Raw genomic sequence first — 7,604 nt, 5'->3', positions numbered from 1 at the left:
CGAACAAGAAAGATTTTTAACTGTGAAAGAAGTCCAAGATTTTCAGGTATTTGTAATATTTGTGAGGATCTGGGGTGATTCCTAAGTTGGTCAAAGACAACATCATGCATGGCAAGATCTAGCTAAAAAGAAAATTCACAGTATCGATTAAATGGAAATCAAGTTTAGTGGAGTGTCCCTGAAGATAGGGTATATAGACTCTTCAGAAGCACCCCCAAGTGGTTATCACTAGGTTAACATGGACTGGTGATTGTAAGAATTAATTATAAGGGAAAAAAAATACAATTTAAATATTTGTGCTAAAAAGTATGTACGTGCATTATATCTGACATATTTCTGATATCACAAAAGGTATCAATTGGGTTCACTCTGAGCCTTTGTCTCAAGATACATGAAAGTAAAAGAGAAAGTGTGCACTTTAGGCTGACATTTCATCATTCATTTGTATAATCTGTATATGTTTCCCATTTTGTGTGTTTCCCTTTGTTACAGTCCAGGTAATTTTACCAATAGTCTAGAAGACTGTTAAGATGATTCCTACAGCTGAGATGTAAGTAGCATCTCTTAGAGAACTCACAAGTGTGTAAAATTTTTAAATAGACTAGGGTCATGCCGAGACTCAAATCTCCTTCCCCTTTAGACAAGTGCTTGGAAAGATAAAGCAGATGAGTTATTTCTCCAAAACACAGTTTTGGAGTTGCGGCTAGGGCATGCTGGGACTGCAGTCTGCACACTGTTCTGTGTCTTTACAACATGTGATGACACCTCCCACAGTACTAAATTCTTTCGGATATGATTAGTCTTTACAGTCTTCCTCAAGCAGCATGACTGCCTCCTTACACTTCAAATAGACATTAAGAGACCCTAAGAGTGCAAACCAGAAAAAAGAATTGATAAATTGATAATGCTATAATTTAGAAGTTTGTCCCAAAAAAAGATACTATAAACAAAAGATAATGTACAAATGAGACACCATTAGCATTGGACATAACTGAAAAAGGACTAGTCTCCTGAATATATAAAGAGCTCCTTTAACTCAAAAAGAAAATGATGACAGAAAAAAAAAATGGACAAAGTATGAAGAAGCAATTCATTGACCAAGAAACCCAAATGAAAAATAGATGAATAAAAAGATGCTCAGCCACACTGGAAATTAGGAAGATGTAAATTAAAACAACAATGAGATAGCATGAAATTGACAGAAAAAAAAGTCTGACACTACCAAGTACAAGTAATGTTGCAGAGCTATGGGAACTGTCATATACTGCTGCTAAGAGTTTAAATTGGTGCAATGACTTTGGACAACTATTGACAATATCTAGTAAAGTTTTTAAAAGCTCATATCCTATAAGTCAGCAACTTCTCCCTAAATCTGTGTTTCTCAACAAGGAGAGGAGTAGTTCACTTATCCAGGGGGTATTTGGCAATGTCTGGAGACATTTTTAGTTGTCACATCTGGGGTTGCAAAGGCAAGGGAGGAGGGAGGGGCTACTACTGCAATCTAGTCCATAGAGGCTAGAGATACTGTTAAACTTCCTACAAAGCACAGATTATCCCTATGCCCAAAGAATTATCTGGTTCAAAATTTCAGCAGTGCTGAGGTTGGGAATGATGGCCCCCAAAAGACTTGTCTACCCGGAATCTGTGAATGTGACTTTATTTGGGAAAAGGGTCTTTGCATGTGCAGTTAAGGATCTCAAAATGAGATCTTGGATTATCTAGATGGATCCAAAATCCAATGACAAGTGTCCTTATAAGAAGACAAGGCACAGGTCTCTCAGGCCCTATGTGGGGAGTGGGAGGTAATCCGTGGTAATCCACGGCCGGGTGATATCTGGGGACCCCGGGCCTGGATGGAAAGTTCCAGCCGCGCTCTCCACACCTTGTCACCATGCCTTGCAAAATTGAGGAAATCAAGGACTTTCTGCTCACAGCCAGGCGAAAGGACGCCAAGTCAGTCAAGATAAAGAAAAATAAGGATAATATGATGTTTAAAGTTTGATGCAGCAGATACCTTTACACCTTGGTCATCACAGACAAAGAGAAGGCAGAGAAGCTGAAGCAATCCCTGCCCCCAGGTTTGGCAGTGAAGGAGCTGAAATGAATCACGCACACTGACTTGAACAGTATTAAAATTTTTAAAATTCTCAAAAAAAAAAAAAAGAAGAGGAGGCACAAACAGAAGAGGAGAGACACAGAGGAGATGGCCACGTAAAGACAGAGGCAGAGATTGGAGTAAGCATCCCCAGGCCGAGTGCCAACAGTCAACAGAAGATGGGACAGGCAAGAAACGAAATCTCCCCTAGAGCTTCTGGAGGAAGTGACTGACACCTTGATATGGGGCTTCTGCCCTGCAAAAATGTAAGAGGAAAAAATCTGTTGTTCTAAGCCACCCAGTTTTTAGTAATTTGCTGTGGTAGCCTGGAGACTAGATATACACTCAAGGGAAACACTTGCATATGTTTGGGAGGAGAAAGGTACAAGGTTGTAATTGAAGTTCATTATAGCAAAAAAAAAAAAAAAAGAATTGAAACAACCTAAATTTTTCTCAAGAGGAAAACTGAAAAATGTTTTGAAGTATATTCACTTAATGTTCTACAGCAGTTAAAGAAAAAAAAGAACAAATTGGAACTGCATTTATCAGAATGTGTTAATTTCACAATATAATACTGAGAGAGTAAAAGCCAGTTCAGAAGGATATATAAGGTATGATACCATTTATATAAAGTTTTTAAATCTACAAAGCAATATTCTATAATATTTATGGCTATCTAAATCTGTGGCAAAAGTATAATAATGTGGGTGATAAACACTGGTCCCCCAGTAGTGAGTACTCCTGCTATGGATATGGAGGAAAAAGAGAGACAAGGGGTGTACAGGAAGCTCCTCTTTGCATCTGAAATATTTAACATCTGTACTTAAAAGAAATAGTCTGATGAAGATCTGGCATGATATTAAGATCTGATAAAGCTGGGTTTTGCCATCTTGTACTAGTGTCCATTCTTCTGTATTTTAAATCATTTATGAGAAAATTAACTAGTCAAGGTTTATAAGACATGGAAATGTATGCCATGTAAAATAAATCAGAATGATGTTTACAGGTGTCAGCCTAGTAATGAAGAGACAGTGAAGTGATGAGGAAACAGGATACAGGTGGGGCGTTGGATTCAACACAGAGATGGAGCCCTAATGAGCTGGACAATCAGAGCACAGATGCATCCCTTTTGAAAGCTTTCTTCAGGGAGTCTCCTCTTTTCCTCCCCACCTGTCTCTCTTCTAGTTCTTTTATTATTTGATTTCAGTTGAGACCATCCTCCCTAGTTTTTCTTTGGTTCAAAATTACATCTAGGATAGTGGTAAATGAGAGGGGGAAATGAGGATGGAGAGACCTCCGTCCTTGTTGTTTTGATCATCAAGAGCCAACCAGGAGATTTGCATCAGTGAGTTATACTGTCCTAACCATACATTTCAGACTTGGAGGAATTGCAGCTGTGATGTCTTCCAAGGGACTTCTGAGCACAACAGCAGAACTGTCTTATTAGTGCTTCTGGGTCCTGGCTCTGGGGTTCCTCGAGGAAGGCAGGGCCAGCTGAGCAACACAGATGAAATTTGTGAGCCTAGTTGAGCTTTTGAATATGTACAAAGTCCAACTCCAGTTTGTGATTATGAACTTAGTCAAAGTACACCAAATCAAGAGTTAGGGGAGGTATCTGAGAGGAAAAAACTAATAATAAAACACTATGGTGCTGGCATGTGGGGACCACTAGTAGTTTGGAGATGTTTTGGGAAAAAGAAAATATCCTGATTGTTTAACAGTCTAAAATGCCTAGGCTCCTTCCTTTCATGTTGTCCCTCATGACAAAGACTGGATTTTGATAACAATGACTGGCTTGAAATAATTAGGAAGAAAGCACTATTTCTCTGTACCAAAAAAAAAAAAAAATTATAAACTGAACCGCTTCACTCATGAATTTTTATATTAGATGAGGCACTTCCAAATGTAGGATGGACATACAGTGCTATTCTAAGAAAAAAAAAAAACACCCTGTATTTCCAATTTTGCAGCTCATTATCTTTCTTTGTTCACTACATATATATAATCTGCTCCAAAACTTCAAATTAGGAACTTATTTATAGCATAATTCTTGCTAACCTTGATATTAACCCCAAAGCTTCTGGACAAGCGCTACTTTTGGGCTTTGCATATCATCTGTCCTTTCCCCAAGATGTACTCACTAGGATACAAATATTTATTTATGCAATTATCTGTTTACTGTGTTCCCACCTAGCTAGACTGGAAGCTCTATGAGGGGAGAGAGAGTGACTGTCTCGTTCAGCACTTCATGTTAGTGCCTATCATAGAGTTTGCCCCATAGTAAGTGCTTATAATGGACTGAATTATGTTCCCCCAAACTCATATGTTGAAACTAACTTCCAATGTGACCCTATTTGGTGATAGGGCATTTAAGGAGGTAATTAAGGTTAAATGAAGTCCTGATCTGATAGGACTGGTGTCCTTGTAAGAAGAGGAATAGATATCAGAACTCACCCTCTGTGTGTTCACAGAATAGAGGCCATGTGAGGACACAGCAAGAAGCCAGATGCCTATAACTCAGCTCACCAGAAACCAACCCTGATGGCACCTTGATCTTGGGCTTCTAGCCTCCAAAACCGTGAGTAAATAAATTTGTTGTTTAAGACACGCAGCCTGTGGTATTCTGACCTAATACATTGTTCAATAAATTCTTATGAAATAAATGGTGTTGTGTTGATGGTGATGATTCTAAGAAATTACAGGCTGATAGAACATAAATGCTAAGTATGTAAAGGTATAAGCTATTAAACCAATTTTAAATACAGATTTAGTGCTTCCTAAATACACAAAAATAATTCTATCCACAGATCAAAGATGTTTAAATTACATTCCCAAGAATAGATGCAGAAAACCATATTTCATTATGGATTGGGTTATTTTTTTTTTTAGTAAGTGGAAGTATTCATTTCAATTTTTAAAACTTACTTGACCTTCTTAATCCATTTTGGTAATTTCCATGATTATTAAATAAGAATTCAAAATGCTCATACAATCCTACAAATGTTAAGTAACTATGTCCAAAGTACCTTGATTGACTGAGGCCTTTTTTCACTTGAACGTGGAATTGAAGAGGGATTAATTAATGTTTCTTTAGGACATGAGAAATTTATTCTTTTCCAAATATACATGTTTTTCCCACCCCACCTTCATCAATATTATGTTTCTCTTATCTTCTCCCCAGTGCCCAAATCATTTGTTTCACTGAACTATCACAATTAGAAATTACAGATTTATTTGTGTAATTCTTAATCTGACTCTCACCAAACAGTAAGCTCCATGAGGAAAGAAATTATGTCCAATTTTATCTTAGCACAGTATTCTCTGCACCAAGCACCATGACCACCATATAGTAGGCCCTTAATAAATATTTGTTGAATAAATTAATGCATTTTAGAGGAATAATTAAATTTTTACCCTTTTCACTGAACTCCAAGGCAAGGTAACTCTTGCCTTCATTTTAACATCTAAAAACAACCCAATTAAGTCAGCTACTTTCAAAGGACCATTTGGAATTATTTGCACACCTCACTACAACCACAGGCAACACAGAAACATTTTCTCTTGCCAGAGCTGAATGAATCCATCAAAGGAAGTAAATGTTGCCAGTGACTTCTAAACACTCTTCTGGGTGATTGGCAAGAGAGAGCATAAAACCGGCTTTGCCAAGTGGACCAGTCATTCTCTCTGAATCAGCACTCATCATGATTGACTTAGCACCCAGGAACTGTCCTCCAAAAGTCCAGAAAACAAATACACTTGCTAGATGAATGTGAATGTGAATGTGTTTGCTTTTGCAATTTCCTCTGACTCACAGTGACTGATGCGTGGTGCTATGGGTCATAATGAAAAAGCACAAAAATCTAATCATTGGTACCTATAATGAGCTTTCCTTAGCTAAGCCCCCTGAAATTGTATCTGAGCAGAGATCTTTCCAACATGCTCTGGTGACCTAGGTCATTATCCAATCATTTATATTTTTGGAAAGGCCTTTGAGCAATAAGCTGAGAGTGTTTCATAGTCTTTAAAATCAAGTCTGTCAGAGAACACATGGTGGAAAAGCAAAAGTTCATGACATAAATCTTAATGTTGGTTTAAAGTTTAATAACTCTTTCTACATTCTCATCTTCTAGTCATTTACTGTGTGTATATAAGGAAGTGCATTATACTCAGGGGGCCTGCTAATCAGTGGGGAAGAAATTGGGGAGGTGCATTAAGCCTTTTAGGCCATTAGGATATCATTTAGTTCACTGGAGAAGGTCATTTACTTACAGCAGGAGCCAAGGTCCTTCCCAAAGATGAGCCATTTAATCCCAGCTCACCCACGTGATCCTGCCCAATGTGCATTTTCCTAGTTTCATTTCCTCTGTAGGTTTTCTTTGATTTGTGCTATTTTATTTCCCATTTTATAGTCACATTGTCCAATTTAAACTTAATTAAAACTTGCAATTAGAAAAAAAAGGAGTTCTAGATACCTCCCAAGAAACACTTCATTAATGGGGACTACTTAATAAGCAAAATATCTCACTGTGTAGACTAGAGCCAAAGCTAGGGCTTCAAAGATCCGACATGTTTTTTCCAAAGTCTGGGTCGCGATGGCCAGGGATGACTAAATGCCTCAGGGCTAGAGAGTTTGGAGCCTAACCAAGATCAGCATCTGTGGCTTGAGGTATTGTGTTCACCTGATGACTGTGATTGACTCAGGAGTGAAGCATGATCTAAATGGAAGCAAGCAAAGCCAAACCAATGAAGGTACTTTTTCTGGAACTATTGGGGAAGATGCTCTATCTTCTCTGTGCTTTTCAAGCTGATAAATTGTACCTCTGGAACTTCTAGAAGCATGGGATGCCAAAAAAGAGGTAAGGAGAACCTAAAACTCTAAGTGACAAATTATTGGAAATGTAGTTTAAACACTTGATCCAGCTGTGCTTGAAGCAATATTTACTACTGCACTTTCCAAGTACACAGGCATCCCTTCCCCAGAAAAGCCCCTCTCCACATTTTTTTCCCTTAGACCTCAGACCTATTGAATCAGAATCTCCATTTCAACAAGACCTCTAGGTGATGTGTATGCCCATTAAAGTGTTAGAAGCACTAGCTTTAGCCCTCTTGAGTTGCGCTTTTTTTACTTGCAGCTGAAATATTCTTGATAAATATTGGTAGGCTCTATTATTATTTCTGTTTTTATGAAATAGGATACTAAGAAAAGTTCAGTTGTTCAGGATCATGCACGTAGTAAATGGCGGAACTGGGCTCAAAACTCGGCCTGCCTGTCTCCAAAGCACATGTCCTTACCACATGGGCCAAACCACAAGGACTCTGCTTGACCCTGACTGACTCTGTTTTCAAGTGAATCCACAATGTGATAGGCGAGGTCAGCAGACTGGAGATTCAAGGAAGAGTTGCAGTTTGAGTCCAAAGGTGGTCTGCTGACAGAAATCCTTCTTGCTTGGAAAAGATCAGTCTTCTTAAATTATTAATTTTTATTAGAGTATAGTTGCTTTACAATGTT

General features: G+C 38.2%; 1 pseudogene; it reads left to right on the top strand.

Annotated features, from left to right (window-relative positions):
- Nucleotides 1-987: 987 nt before the first annotated feature.
- LOC149749706 (large ribosomal subunit protein eL38 pseudogene) lies at nucleotides 988-4,107 on the top strand (annotated as a pseudogene).
- Nucleotides 4,108-7,604: the final 3,497 nt, after the last annotated feature.

This window comes from Delphinapterus leucas, chromosome 3 (assembly GCF_059928025.1).
Source record: "Delphinapterus leucas isolate spDelLeu-1000000601 "Yukka" chromosome 3, BTC_Dleu_Yukka2, whole genome shotgun sequence".
Lineage (NCBI taxonomy): Eukaryota > Metazoa > Chordata > Mammalia > Artiodactyla > Monodontidae > Delphinapterus > Delphinapterus leucas.
The sequence above is the reverse complement of the archived record's forward strand: the minus strand, read 5'-3'. Positions and strand labels throughout refer to the sequence as shown.